This window comes from Musca autumnalis, unplaced genomic scaffold, assembly GCF_047663935.1.
Source record: "Musca autumnalis isolate F117 unplaced genomic scaffold, ASM4766393v1 scaffold_5, whole genome shotgun sequence".
NCBI lineage: Eukaryota > Metazoa > Arthropoda > Insecta > Diptera > Muscidae > Musca > Musca autumnalis.
In genome coordinates, this window is record NW_027412088.1 from 162,139,620 (window position 1) to 162,156,885 (window position 17,266).

A 17,266-nucleotide genomic window follows, 5' to 3' on the forward strand; every position below is an offset into this window, starting at 1 on the left:
AGGAAATTTTCGCCATAGGTCAAGTTTCTGAGATATCGCGCGATGAAGTTTTTAATTTTTTCCCTATAATACTTGGGAAAATAGCTCCATGCCTCTGTTTGGCGTTGTTGTAGCTTCGTTTTGAGGTGACATGTCTTCAGTCAAATCGATTGGAGAATTTTTTTGTAGAACATTTCATTCTTCTAACTCAATGCCTTTCATGTCCTTTTCGTCCTTTATTTCTTGAACCGTAGTGGAAGTACCACAAGATGAGATTTTTCAGCATCCAAATATTCTACAAAAATGTTGCTCGGAAGATTTTAGGTACGGTTCTCTTTGACAACTAATCGATTTTGTCCCTTTTACGTTGTCATTTTTGATATTTATTCGGACTTGGTTCAGAATTAAACTATGTTTGAAAAAATCTTTTTGGCGATGAATGTCGATGAAGGTAATATGATGAACCCGGAAGGACAGTTTTGCCATAGGTCAAAGTTCTGAGTTATGGCGTGATCAAATTTCGTTAGGGTTTTTGTCTTGTGAGTATGTATAGTTTGTCAAGAAAGAATTCATTTCGCTAAAACTCAGAAGTTTGACCTATGTCAAAACTGTCCTTCCGGGTTCATCATATTACCTTCATCGACATTCATCGCCAAAGAGATTTTTTCACCCCCCAGCCTTTGATCTCCATATTTGCTCGTATTGATATTTTTCCTTAAAAACGGTTTAAGAAAACGGTTTTTTTGTTCCAGAACTGCAACTAGCTAAGTTTCATTAGCGAATTAATTTAATTTGATTGACAACTCTATAAGCTTTTTAATGGTATACATATAAGTTTAATCGGTTACTTAAAACCGGTTCAAATATCGGTTTTAATGTCGGAATATCCGGTTCAAAAACTGAGATAACCAGATCTATCCTCCAAGAAAATTTTGTATTAACGTGTTCATCATTACAAGAGCTAAATATTTCAGAAGCACCCAAGATGTCTACATAAGCAATAACCAGCTGTTATGTCCACATACCTATACATAACCAATAACGAATATACAGAAAAACAAAACATAGTTTAATTCTGAACCAAGTCCGAATAAATATCAAAAATGACAACGAAAACGGGACAAAATCGATTAGTTGTCAAAGAGAACCGTACCTAAAATCTTCCGAGGAACATTTTTGTAGAATATTTGGATGCTGAAAAATCTCATCTTGTGGTACTTCCACTACGGTTCAAGAAATAAAGGACGAAAAGGACATGAAAGGCATTGAGTTAGAAGAATGAAATGTTCTACAAAAAGATTCTCCAATCGATTTGACTGAAGACATGTCACCTCAAAACGAAGCTACAGCAGCGCCAAACAGAGATATGGAGCTATTTTCCCAAGTATTATAGGGAAAAAATCAAAAACTTCATCGCGCGATATCTCAGAAACTTGACCTATGGCGAAAATTTCCTTTTGGGTTCTTAGTATACTCATCAAGGGCTTTCATCTCCAAAAGAAATTTTCCACCCCCCAAAAATGCTGCTGCACAGTGTAATTGGAAGGCTATACCTAAACACGAACCTATGTTGAAATTTTTTGGAGAATATGTTTCGAGACTGTGAACATCAAATATCAAATTAAGGGTAGTTCAGTCCAAAAATGTAGCTAAAACCCTCAAAATACCGTAGAACGAGATGTACCGTCATATGGGGTCCATTCAAAAACATAGGCCTATGTAAACAATTTTTAGTAGAGAAGTTTTGCAACCACAGTGAATCTCAAATTTCAAGTTACTGGTAATTATGTCAACAAATAAAGCAAAAATCCTCAAAACACCGAAAATCGGGAGATATATAGTTATATGGAGACTATACATAAACATGGACCTATGTTGACAATTTTTAGTGAAGAAGTGTTGTGACCCCTAAGAATCTAAAATGTGAAATTACAGCTGGTTCGTTTAAAACTGTAGCTAAAATCGACAAAATACTGAAATTCAAGAGGTACAGTTATATATAAACATGGACCAATTTTGACAATTTTTGATAAAGGGGTGTTGTGACCCCTAAGAATCTAAAATGTCAAATTACAGCCGATTCGGTTAAAAATTACAGCTTAAATACACAAAATCGAGAGGTTCGGTTATATGAGAACTATACCAAAACATAGGCCGATTTAACCCATCTTAGATAGGCTCGGAATTTTATCCTGATCAAGAATATATGAGGAAAAGTCAAAATTGTTTAATATTCCATTTGAAAAAAGTTAAAATTTGTTTTTGAAGCTACATGAAAGATTTTTGGTACATGGATTGAGAAAAAATTCCCATTCTCAAATCTGTTCGAGATACTAATTTTGGTTATTGCGCGCAAAAGTTATGGCGGTTTCAATTCTGATTATAAGAAAAAATCTTATAAAAACGCTATTCATTATATTGAGAAACAGTGTTAATTTATGGTTTCCCACATACTATATGTTTACTGAGGTCCCATAACTTTAGTGAAAAAGTTGTATATTTTCGCGGAAATTAAGAAATAATTCAAAAAATTTGCTGGCTTGAAACTTGTTTTAATACAATTTAAGCTATTTATGCATCGGAAAAATATTTGAAAAATATGTACGTAATCTAAACATCGCGAAGATTCAATGAAACTAAAAATATACAAATCTGTTTAGCGGTTTGCATATTATAGCAAAAACAAAAAAATATATTGAGGGAATTTATAAAATTTTTGTAAGAGAAAATATTTTTTTCAATTTTTTTTGTGCGTTAGTTTAAGAAAGCGTAGTAAAATTAGGTCGGAGTTACACTGTGCAACACGAAAATTATTAACCACATTCTGACACCGCAGCGTGATAGAAGACCAACAAAGAGCGGTGTCCTCTCTCTAGCCGTTTTTTCCTATCTCATCAACTTTCGCGGTTATAGGTTGTTTGTTTTGCTTCAAAAGTGCATACACTTTTTATGCGCATTCGATTTCACTATCATCCATGCAAAAATACATCGATCTAAACCTATTTCGATTAAATCCATCAAGAACCGTGGATGTAGCATCACACACTATTTTTGGGATAAATCGGATACAGCTCCCATGCCACTAAATTTTTTAAACCGCTGTTTTCGCAAAAACGCGAGTGACGTGTCAGTTTCTTCATTGACAAGAAAACGATCTACAGAAAACGCGATTAAATCCGCGATATTTTAAAAAACACTTTTCGCACATTTTTCGATTTTTGCAGTTGCTGTTTTATCCGTTCTAGTGGATGGATTTTCACGATCTATTGGTCTATGATTTATATGATCCGGACCGTCAAAAAAAAAAAAAAAAAACTAAAAGGATATTAAAAATACTGTACCCAAAAAATAGGGTTTTTCGAAAAAATATCGCACTAAATTTTGGCCTTTGGCGGTGGATCACTGTGATGATGTGTGGGCTACATAGTCAATATACATATCAAATTATGCGTAATCGCGAGTACTTTAATCCTATTAATGGTTAGCCGAATGCGCGTCTTTGTTAAATAAAAAATACAAAGAACACCTAAAATATGTTGTATTCTTCTACTTTTACTTTGGGCAAATATCCGTACTTTAAACGGTTTGACCGGCAATCGAACAACAACGTAAAAAAACTCGTTTGCTTCAACGTGTTTTTACCTATTTTTGATCATTTACGCGGTCAAAGGTTCTGCGCAAATTAACTGTTTTAACCAAATCTTTGAGCTTCGATGAAAAACACTTAATTTGGTCCAACTATAGTCATATTTTGTTATACGCTTGAATAGTGCGCGTATTATAATATTGCAAACTTTGGCTTTATCAATGTTAAATTTTTTTGACTTTTTCCATATATACTTTATGGTGTCAATTAGAGTTGGGCAAAATAGTTCCTGGATCGGATCGATCTTTCTAGTTCCTTTTACCAAAAGGAACGAGTTCCTTATAATAGTTCCATAGTTCCGATAGCGATATAATTCAATGAATCTTTCTCTTTAATCGTTCTTTCTATTTCCTTCGTTCCAAATAGTTCCGAGACCGATATAGTTCAATGCATCTTTCTCGTTTCTCGTTCATGTTATTTCCTTCATTCGAACGAATATTTCTTTTTGTTTTCATCTTTTGGTGGATTAATTGACATACAAATAAATTAATTGCAGCAATGTAACGAGGATGTGACTTACGTTTATTTAACAATGTGGCCACATCTGAATGATGAAGGAACCGAACGTGGAAGATCGAAGAAAGAAAATGAATTATATAAATGAAAGAAATTATATGCACGGCTGGAACTATATGAACCAAAGGAACTATATAAATGAAAGAGCCGGATATAGTTCCAATAGTTCCTTCTCCGGAATAGTTCCTTGGAACTAGTTCGTTCCGGAACTACACAACTCTAGTGTCAATGTGTAACAAACGGAAACAAAAACTTTATATACCCTCTATACTATGGTGGGGGGTATAAAGATCGGTCGTTACATGGGGGCTATATAAAATCGGGGATCTGTACCGATAATTGTCTGTAGGATTTTTATACCCATAGCGAAGACAAAATACCAAATTTCAGTCTTTTCGGTACAGTTCTATTTTGCCTGTATGAAAACGTTGGCCGATATACCTTACATTTAATACAAAAAATCTTTTTAAAGCTCTATCTTAAATATAGCGAGCTGCATCTTAATTTCAACCCACAAACGGACGGACATCGTTATTTCGACTTATAATTACGCTGATCAAGAATATAGATACTTTATAGGGTTTCCGACGGATAGTCCAATGTGTTACAAACTTAATGACAAATATTAATACATATATGATGTAGAACGATATAGTCTATATTCGAACCTGATCTATTCCTGGATTAATCATTACGATGTTCATAGTTCAGACCAAATCGGTTACCCCCTTCTAGAGTTGTCGTGCACACCATTCTAGCGAAAAATCTAAGACTTTTGACAGAGGAGTGAGCCAATATGGATAATCAAAATTTATATAAGTTTGGACAAAATATTGTCAGGTGTAATCTTCGGAAAAATCGGACAGACAGGTAGAGGGATCGACAGTATAATTCGACTCAAAATTGCATGTTTTATCGGAGGACACTCATATTCAAAACTTTGAATACAGATCTATGTATAAGTATAGCTTATATTAACCTTATTACGGTATCACCCGACTTAAGGTATTTTGAAGGTTTGAACCAATTTGTTTTGAGCTTCATTGGCTGTAAATTATGTTTCCTGGGAATAATAAAAACATTTATCAAAACATGTCATTATAGGTCAAAATAGTGGAATAGCTCACTTATTTTCCAAAGGAATAGACTGTTATTTTGCTATTGCTTTAAAGACATGAGACTTCCTATGGTCAGAAGACCTTCTAAAGATCTTATATGAAGGAAAGCCTTTTAAAAGGCTTTGGATGAAGTAGCCTCAACTAAACCAGCTCTTACGTCCTCTGCTGTTGTACGAATTTAACTAACTTGTTCGGTCTTCTGAGTCCTGCTCTCCTCCACGCTCTCAATATTTATTGTTTTAAGAGCGCATTATTTAACATCTGACAGTCCACCCATGAGTCCTAATTGTGGAACATAACTAAACCAGATTTTCCACGTACAGTAGTGGAGAATACATTTGCAACAAAATTCCACGTTTTGGAAAATTTTATTTAATTTTTTTATTATGTTTTGCAATTATTTATAGTTCATTGCTTGCTTCAAAAATAAGAAAATAAAAACGTTGGAGACGATTTACAACAGCAATTTTGAAAAAAATGAAAATACATAACACGCCTTAATACTGAATGCTCAAAACATGTGTAACTGAATAAGATATATAAACTGATATTAGTCATGCGTACAAGGGTCAGATGGGTGCAAGGTTCAGAATCTTCTTCACATTTAAGTTATCGATTTAATAAAATTCTGAGATTAGAGTGCAGTTATATCGTCCCTATTTCTAGAAGTTAGTGGTTAGTTATCATTTCATGAGTTTTCTAAAGCTTTTTGAGTTTATAGAATCCAGAATTTCTAATGATACCGCCCGTAATAGCTTCAATAGATCAGTATCTAACAGTCCGATAGGGTCCCAATCCCTATTCATGAAGAAATTTCCATTATTTCTAAAGCTTCTGGCTCTTGCACCCATATCCATGCTTTTTCCGTGTTTACGTTAACCGATTGTCATGAATCAAATTGAAAAAAATTGAAGTGTGAGCATTTTAATTTAAGACGTTGCTTTTTTGGGACAATCTACATCAGATTTGATAGTAATTATTCACAGATCGATTTCTTTACAGTGCACTATAGATAATTTGGCATGTTTTAAGGCAAAAATTATAGCGGTGGACTTATTATCCCCGAGAATTTTTCTTAATATATGAACACACATTCAACTTCTTAAAATGACAACGATTATAACGAAAACAAATTGTCAACCCGCTTGTAGAATTTCTTACAATTTCATAGGATTTAGAGGACCGCTTTTAAGCACAAGCGGATAGCGACGAATTTAAGTCCTGTTTCAAATATTTTAATATATAATTTTTAACAGTAAGCTTTAATAAGAATTTTACAGACGAACACGTTTATAATGAACGCCGGATATAACGATTAGACTTTGTTGTTTCTATCCCTATTCTTTTTTTTATACCCTCCACCATAGTATGGAGGGTATATTAAGTTTGTTTTTCCGTTTGTAACGCATTGAAATACTCATTTGCGACCCTATAAAGTATATATATTCTTGATCAGGGTAAAATTCTAAGTCGATCTGAGCACGTCCGTCCGTCCGTCCGTCCGTCCGTCCGTCTGTGGTAATCACTCTAGCATCCACAAAAATAGAGATAGGACGCTGAAATTTTGGGAAAATGCGTCTTTTGTTTGCAGGCAGGTCAAGTTCGATGATGGGCTATATCGGTCCACGTTTTGGTATAGCCCCCATATAACGGTACCCCCCGATTTACGGTATTTTGACGTTTTTAGCTACATTTTCAGACCGATTTGGCTATAATTTGACACTTAGGGTTCTTAAGTGTCAACAAACATATATAACAAAACTTGTGGACATAGGTCCACGTTTTGGTATAGCCCCCATATAACGGTACCCCCCGATTTGCGGTATTTTGACGTTTTTAGCTACATTTTTAGACCGATTTAGCTATAATTTGAAATTTAGGGTTCTTAAGTATCAATAAACTTATATAACAAAAGTTGTGGACATAGGTCCACGTTTTGGTATAGCCCCCATATAACGGTACCCCCCGATATACGGTATTTTGACGTTTTTAGCTACATTATCAGACCGATGTAGCTATAATTTGACATTTAGGGTTCTTAAGTGTTAATAAACTTATAAATTAGAAGTTGTGGACATAGGTCCACGTTTTGGTATAGCCCCCATATAACGGTACCCCCCGATTTGCGGTATTTTGACGTTTTTAGCTACATTTTCAGACCGATGTAGCTATAATTTGACATTTGGGGTTCCTTAAAGTCAATAAACTTATATAACAAAAGTTGTGGACATAGGTCCACGTATTGGTATAGCCCCCATATAACGGTACCCCCCGATTTACGGTATTTTGAATGGTTTAGCTACATTTTCACACCGATTTAGCTATAATTTGACATTTAGGGTTCTTAAAAGTCAATAAACTTATATAACGAAAGTTGAGGACATAGGTCCACGTAGTGGTATAGCCCCCATATAACGGTACCCCCCGATTTACGGTATTTTGACGGGTTTAACTACATTTTCGGACCGATTTAGCTATAATTTGACATTTGAAGTTCTTAAATTTCAATAAACTTATGTGACAAAACTTGTGGACATAGGTCCACGTTTTGGTATAGCCCCCATATAACGGTACCCCCGATTTACGGTATTTTGACGTTTTTAGCTACATTTTCAGACCGATATAGCTATAATTTGACATTTAGGGTTCTTAAGTGTAACTAAACTTATATAACAAAAGTTGTGGACCTAGGTCCAAGTTTTGGTATAGCCCCCATATAACGGTACCCCCGATTTACGGCATTTTGACGTTTTTATCTACATTTTCAGACCGATTTAGCTATCAATTGACATTTAGGGTTCTTAAATGTCAATAAACTTATATAACTAGTGGACATATGTCAATGTTTTGGAAAAGCCCCCATATAACGTTACCGCCCCGATTTCAGGTATTTTGAGAATTTTACCAACAAGTTTTAACCGAATTATCTGTAATTTGAACATTTGACATTTGAAATTCTTAGTGGTCACCACACCTCTCCACCACCACACCTCTTAGCTACAATTTTTAACAGAACTAACTGTAATTTGACATTTGAAGGTTGTAGTGGTCACCACACATCTGCATCAACAATTTTTAACATAGCCCCAATATAACGATACTTCCCTATTTTCGGTACTTTGAGGATTTTACTTAAAATGTTTAACCGAACGTAGGTCCATGTTTTTGTATAGCCCCAAAACAAACCTCCCGATTTTCCGTACCTTAGCTTTATTTTTTGGACGAACTTTCTGTAATTTGAAATTTAAAAGTCAACAAAAATTCTGCAACAAAAATTGTTCATTTAAGTTCATATTTTCGTATAGCCCAGATACCTCCGAACTAGCTGTTAATGACATTTGAAGTTCCCATGTTATGTACCGATTTTCGATATTTTGATGATTCTAGCTAGCCTCCCGAATGAAGCATTTTATGTACATTATCTGACATTTTAACATACTCACTTAAAGTTGGGGGCAGGAATGAATATTTTATGGTGGAGGGTATGAAAAGTTCGGCCCGGCCGAACTTAACGCTTTTTTACTTGTTAAATATTTCATTCATTCCAACCCAATTAAATATTGATCCAGCAAAATATTTTTATACACATTAATATGTTTAAAATATTGATTCGCGAAGTTACCTTTAAAAATATTATTTATTTAGAACGTATTACAGATATAATTAAGAAACATGTTGACCAAGACACGTCTTTACATTTTTACAACACATGGTGAATATTTATTTAAATTAATTGATTAATATTTTCTTCACCAAACCAAAAATAAAAAAACAATAAAGAGAGTGTTATAGTCGGACAGGGCCGAGCATGTGATATCCTACACCACTTCCAATGAATTTCTTTTATATGATTGCGACATATTTTGGCCGTCCGATCATACATACATAAGTTGATATACATGGTAACATACCAGAGATATATAACATACATATATATGCCGTAAGTACTGGAAAAGTAAGGTATTATTTTCCGTATTTTATAATGACCAATCGGGGATTTTTCGCTACACATTATTAAAACAAGTAAGAAAATATCAGTCAGCTGTACCCACGGAGATATACCCTCAGCCTCGGACACAAAGAAAATAGAAAACTCAATACTTATAACGTTTCTATGTTTTTTTTTTAATTTTGGCCCAATTTCCTAAGAAGAATGCACTTTGACCCCCCAAAAAATTGTACCGTCGTCGCAAGGGCCACAAAGACAAAAAAATGCAAAAATGTGACATTTTGTAATATGGAATCTATATGTAGTTCTATGCAAGAAAATCCCAACAATTAAAAAACACTTATATACTAGGCAGTAGTTCAGTTATCTAACCGCTTTATTCATGTTGGTTTTCATGTTTATTTTCGTAGATTGCCGAAATATTTCTCCTAGAAATAAAATATAGACCAAAAGTCGAATTTGGATATTTTTCCCACAAATGTTTACCAGCTAAGAACTGTCCGCTCATTATCCAAAATTGTTGGCATCTTCCTTGACCAAATTTCTTACCTCGTGTAAAAATTTGTCAGTATTAAACTATAACTACGAACTCTAGCGTGGTTATGATTACTATACACACAATTAAAACTGTAGAATTTCTGTATATACAAGGATGTAACTCTGTTATCTGAACCCGTACATCAACATAATTGGCATCTATGGAAAGGTCGAGAGATCGTCTTTCAAAAAAAAAAAACTCACGTGGGCGGAATGTTCTACCAGGAATAAAAATATAAAATATATATTAAAATTTTTCCAATTTTCACACAAAAGTTTGGGTCCATTTCACCCGCTAAAAACTATCTGATCATCATGTAAAATTGCAGGCTTCAATTCTGTCACAAGCTCACACCTTATTTAAAATTTAGCGCTGATCGGACTATGATTGCGACCTACAGAGCAGATACAAATTCCGATAAAAATTTTGTTTTTGGTCCATTTCACCAACTACATATTTCACGATCATCACCAATAATAATAGCGATCTATTCTGATGTGAAACCGACCTCCATACCAAATTTCGTGACGATCGGTCCATAATTTCTGCCTGAAGTTTGATTACAATTTATAATGGACGGACGGACACACATTGCTATATCGCTTTATCTGGTCGAGATATGAAAAATTGTATATAAGATTGGGGGTGTACGACGAATATTTCGCGGTGTTACATGCATTTTTATCAAAACAAAATTATAATACCCTTCCCACATTGTGGAGTAGGGTATAAATATTTGTAAGGAAGGTACCTTCAAAAAGTGATATAACTCAAAAAACACATCTTGGTATATTATGTAGTTGACTCAGAATCCTTTTGGAGATATTCCCGGTGGCAGAATTTCAGACAAAGTTGGACAATTTTGTAAAAGTCTGATCTATAAAACTATAATTTTGTAACTTAGGTTGTATCCTATATAACGATTGTTTCCCCTGTAACAACCATTTTGAAGAAAATTATATATTAAAACAGAAAGTACAAACCGCCACTATTCCACTGAATATCATATCTTTATATTTTATTATTACCCAACTCTACCAAATTGCGTTTATAATATTTTTTATTTTGCCTTCGAAATTTTGACTCTGACTTCGAATTATACCGCGAATTTTGAATATTTTTGAAAACAAATTGCCTATAATTTGGCATGTTCTTTCTTCATATAGAACTCGCGTTATTAAAAGTGCAAAAATCGACATTTGCCTAAAAATCTGTCCAAATTACCTATAGTGCAGTGTTCGAATACGACATAATTTTTAATCAAAAATGTCAGTATTAAAAATGATGCTAACCACTGTACACTGTGAAAGGTACGCCTTATTCTAGAGTGTTGCATATGACACACAAGCTAATCTGCACCGTTGCTATGGTAAATTAAAAATTAATTTTTCAGTGTTCAGAAATAAATTTACAAATAACGGTGTGGCAATCAAAGGTTATGCCATGAACTTGTATTTGTTCATGGTTATTGGGGAAAATACTATAAAATAAACTGTTGTAAAATTTCTGTATATTTTTTTTTTTTCAATTCCAAGCAAAGTTCGACTTTGTTCGAACATTAGTTATGTACGTACCCCAAATTATTAATATCGATTTCCCAAAGCCAGCAATTTACCTTTACCTAACGTCATAATTAACACTTTTCTCCAACACATTTTCCTCCAATCGATGCAATTACGTGGCACAATTTATGTTTAAGGTTAAATTGTTGAGCACTCAAACGATGAGATTAATGTCATCTTTAATGTAATGATCCATAAACGTTTAGCTTACATCTGTTCACTTCAAGTGAAGCGTGATAAAGTGAAAATAAAATCAAACCTTTGTGAATTGGAATCCTTAACTTAATTTAAAGGTTTATGCAGGCTTTTTTCCGACTGGTATTTACAAATAAACTCTTGTCGTTGGTGAACTTTGGAGGTTGCAACAGCCAGCTGTCTGCCGGCCTGGCTTGTTGGCTAGCTGCTGCTGGTGGACTTGCCCGGTTGATTGGTAGGTAGACTGGCGGCATTGTTATACCAGCCACTAGAGGGTAAATACAATGTGTGTCATTTGATTAATGAGGCCACGTTTAACCATTGATCTCCATTTAACATTTACAAACTGACACGCGGTCTGCCGAAAAAACTACACACCGAGAAACCCCAAAAAGCGCAAAAAATAAAAACCACTGCAAAATGTTTAAAATCAAAAGCACAGCAACAAAAACAAAATGCAACAAACAAATTACAGTATAAAAGCGAAACAAGCCATCAGTACGTCAGAGTTTAACGATTGTTTTTCTTCTTTTCGATGTTTAATACTGCCACCAGAAAATACCAGGAACAAAAACGGCTGCTGTTCAGATACATTCCGATTTTCTGAGATACACATAAATTACAATTGCTGAAAAAATTACAACGGTAGAATTAAGCATTAAATGCATGAGACCCCAGAACAATAACAGCTACACGATAATGGTTGAACAAAAAAACTTGGCAATAATAATAATGAATGGCCAAAATATTTACAAATAATTGTAACATAGTTAGTAGCTTTTTTACGTGTTTTTCTTCTCTTGTTGGTGCTTGTCATACTATTTGTGAATTGGGTCAAATGGAATTGGCCAAATCTTCTCAATCTGTGTGCTATTTTTTATTCTCTACCAATGGGATTTAAAATAAAGTTATAATATATAATAATACAAAAAAATTTGCAAACAATTTTTTTCTTTGTGTTGTCATTAATTTGGGCAATATGAATCATTATAAAAGTCATGCTATGCGACCCAAAGGTCATTTGCGTAATACAATATCTACCTACCTTCAAATTTCTTAATAAAACATAAATCGGTGTATTCAAGGTAAAAATTGTTTATTTATTTATTTATTGAAAAATGTATTATAATTACAATAAAATTATATATAAAAAGCACTAGCAACTAACTCGGCTTCTTAAAAATGGTAAACCCTGCCCGAGAACAGTTACAGTTGTTACATGACCGTCTTTAACATGGCAAAGCCCAGGACTTATCTTGGACTCTATGTAATTTCAAGTGAACACTGATCTCCCCATGGTGTCACCAGGGTAGCTGCCTGTGCCGAGCGTTCACCCATAAAAACGATAAAAACTTGGGTATGGGCGTCGGGTAAGTCACCCATCCCTAGAAAAAATCGAAGGACAAACAAACCCCTCTAAAGTTGAATGCTCCGCAAACGTTTTAAGGACCAAATCCTGTGAATCTGCGCATGGAATGTTCAGACTCTTTTTAGAGAAGGTACAGTTTACGCACTGGCGAATGAATTTGCTAAGTACAATATCGATATTACTGCCATATAGGAAACACGATGGATTGGGAAAAGCGTCACAACAAAACCTAAGGGTGAGGCACTATATTACAGCTGTCATAGCTGCCATGATATAAAGCACGAATTTGGTTGCGGATTTAAAACATATGGTTAAAACACCTGGTCTCTAGATTCACCCCGGTGGATGAAAGACTTGCCGCAAATCGCATAAAAGCAAAATTTTTCAACATCAGTCTTATTTGGTCCCATGCCCACATCAAAGACAAGGACGAGCATACCAAAGATATATTTTGCGAACGTTTATTCAAAACATATGACTGTTATCCATCCCTAGAAAAAATCGAAGGACAAACAAACCCCTCTAAAGTTGAATGCTCCGCAAACGTTTTAAGGACCAAATTCTGCGAACCTGCACATGGAATGTTCAGACTCTTTTTAGAGAAGGTACAGTTTACGCACTGGCGGATGAATTTGCAAAGTACAATATCGATATTACTGCCATATAGGAAATACGATGGATTGGGAAAAGCGTCACAACAAAACCTAAAGGTGAGGCACTATATTACAGCTGTCATAGCTGCCATGATATAAAGCACGAATTTGGTTGCGGATTTAAAACATATGGTTAAAACATCTGGTCTCCAGCTTCACCCTGGCGGATGAAAGACTTGCCGCAAATCGCATAAAAGCAAAATTTTTCAACAACAGTCTTGTTTGGTCCCAATACCCTCCACCATGAGTTGTTTTGAGGTAAAACTGAACGATTAGTTTCCTTTCATTTATGAAGAAGACTAAATACCAAATTCCAGCAATTTCGGTAAAACAATGTTGCTAACCATAACAATACCGATAACTGGGAGGTACCGTTCTGTGGGGGCTATATGAAGGCGTGGACCTGTACGTTGAAATTCCGGGGGGAAAGTTTTATTCCACCAACGAAGACCTTATACCAAATTTCAGACATTTCGGTGGAATACTGAAGCCAAAACCTTCAAAATACCGAAAATCGGGAGTTACCGTTCTATGGGGGCTATATGAAAGCGTGGACTATAAAGACAAATTTAGAGGGAAAAGTTGAATACCGTCAATGAAGACTAAATACCAAACTTCAACCATTTCGGTGGATTATTGAAGCCACAACCTTCCAATTACCGAAAATCGGGAGGTACACTTCTTAGGGGCAATATAAAGGCATGGACCTATACCTACAAATTTCAGCCTTTTGGGCGGAATATTGAGGCCACAACCTTCAAAATACCGACAGCTGGGATGTACCGTTCTATGGCGTGGACCTATACCGACATATTTAGAAGGGAAATTTGAATACTATGAACGAAGACTAAATACCAAATTTCAGCAATTTCGGAGGAATACTGAGGCCACAAAATACCGAAAATCGGTAGGTACTGTTCTATGGGGGCTATATGAAGGGTTGAACCTATACCGACAAATTTCTGAGGAGGGAGGGGGAAGTTTATAAGGGTCTCCGATGAATATATCGATGTGTTGCAAACAGAATGACAAATTTAATTATACCCACCATATTATGGTGGAGGGTATTCACACATTATTCAATCGGAATAATTGAAATTTGGAAAGATCAGAAAATTGAAAACATTTTTCCATGTTTTGGAAAGAACAACGATGAAGTCCACTTAGCGCGGATAATTTTTGCGAGAAAACTTAAAATTTTATATGTAAATTATATTTGTGAGACTTTTTAAACATTTTTTACTAAATAACTTTTTTCTCTAAAACGTTTAGTTTTCCTGCAATCGGGCCTTCTTTTAAAAATGCCGAACATTTTGAAAGGCAATATAGGTGTATTCCTACATAGCAATCCCTTGGCTTGTTATCGAGAAAATATTCCTTCATCATTCCTAACAAATCCTTAAATTTATATTGATGCAATGTTTGTGATTAAATTTATATGGCATATTTAAATTTTTCATCAAAATTCGAAAATTACAAAAAGGTGTTTTTTTTAATTGCTTGCGTTTTAGGCCAAATGCGTGGAAATGCATAGGCCAAATGAAACTTTATACGAATTAAATGACGGACAACAGACAATACTATAACAAAATGCAACAAATCCCACAAAAATATGCAAAAATACCCGAGGTTTACGGCAATTTTTGCAACTATTTTTTGTGTTGTGTTGCTTTAAGTGGTTTAAAGGTAGTATTATCAGTTATGCTATTCTGATAGCTGCTCCTGTAGTTTCATAAACGAAAGAAACGGACCGGTCGAACTTAACATCGTTCTTACTTATTTTACTATACAAATGGAAATTCATGACGGTTACTCTGAAAATTTAGCACATGATCCCAGCTATTTGTTTAGAATATAGATAGAATATTGGTAGAATATTTATTTAAATGATACCTAAGTGCACCTTACAATGTTGGTACCATCAATTCTGTACTGCGTTCGTAACTACATTTGTAAAGTTTTATGGGCCATTAAATGATCGACTTAACATTTTTATTTCGTATATCTATATCTAATAGTAAAGATCATAACTGAAAAAAAATAGTTAAACACGAACTTTTCCTTTGTCATTTTCACCTTTCACCTCCCTTCCTCTCCTCGAAATTTATGTGAAACTGAAAATATTCCCATAATTAACTTTTAATTGTCACTTCATTTCACATTTTAGCCCACATTTTGCAAAGTGATTCGTTCGTTGTCCTCGACCAGATGTCTTTTCTACAATGTCACCAATATTTGTGGTCCAAAACAGCTGCCAAAGTTGCAATAGTACGAATGTCTAGAGAAGCAGGCTATAGCTGTGTGTGGACGAAACGACAAAACACAATCCATTTTGGTTGTCTTTGTCGTAACTGGAAAATAGAATTTCACTTGTAAACATGGCTTAAACGTTTTATCACATGTCTCAAGTAGGCGTTACAACGACATATTCTTGGGATGTTGTTTGTCTCGCCGGGCTTTATCGTTGTCTTTAGCTGTTGTTGTCTACCTTCATTTCATCTCTTACACTTTAATGGAACAACATCACAATGGTGTTGCTTATTTAGTTTGTTCGGTTGTTGTTCCTTCATGTTGGTCGTCGGCTGGTGTTGCGATTTTGTGTTGATGACTTTTTCTTCATTTGCGAAATTTCATTACATACAGCAAAAAAAAACAAGAGAGAGTGCAGTTCAGAAAGAAAAAAAAGAAACAGAATCGAAATTGAGCTAAAACACAACAAGTTGTGTGAAATTTATCGGTTATAAAGGTGGGTGGTTAATACTGTTAAGTGTTTGCTATAAAATACACTCAGCAAATGATGTGCAATGAAGTAGAGGAAGGTTCGGCATTAGAGTCAGATGGCTGGCAACTCTACAACATACGGAATCATCAAACAGCACCTAATATTGACTACACATCTCACAATAATCATTTGCGACCTTATAAAGTATATATATTCTTGATCAGGATACAATTCTGAGTCGATATAGTAATGTCCGTCTGTTACAATCGCTAGAGTGAATCCACAAAAAATGAGCTAGAGTATTTTTTTCATAGGCAGGTTAAGTTCGACTGTATAGCCCCCATTTACGGTATTTTGAGGTCTTTACCTACAACATTTAAGCGAATTAGCTGTAATTTGACATTTAAGGTTCTTAGGCGCCACAACACTACTCCACCAAAAACTGTCAATATAGGTCCATATTTAGGTATAGCCCCCATAGTACAGTTCCTCCAGTATTCGGTATTTTTAGGATTTTGGTAACATTGTTTGACGGAACTTCGCGTAATTTGACATTTGACATTCACAGTAGCCACAAAACGTTCTCACTAAAAATGTTCAATATAGTTCCACTTTTTGGGTCAATTAAGCGTACCTCCCGATTTTCTGTATTTTCAGAATTTTAGCTTTTTTCTTGCTCGAACTTGCTATAATTTGACGTTTGAAGCTTCTATTGAGCATAGCACATCTCCATCAAAAATTGTCAATATAGGTCGATGTTTTGGTATAGGCCCCATATAACAGTACCATCACATATAAAAGTACCACCTGATTTAACCATTTTTTTAGATTAGAAAAATTTTGAACCTAAAAATGTGGACAGGAAAGGAAACTAATTATTTCATTTTAGTTATGAATATTTTATGGTGGAGGTTATAAAAATTGTTCCTACTCCACTAACGACATATTACTTGTTTTTACTCAAAGATATTTAATTTACCTCTTTATCTTGCTCCGAACTATCAGCCATCCACATATAG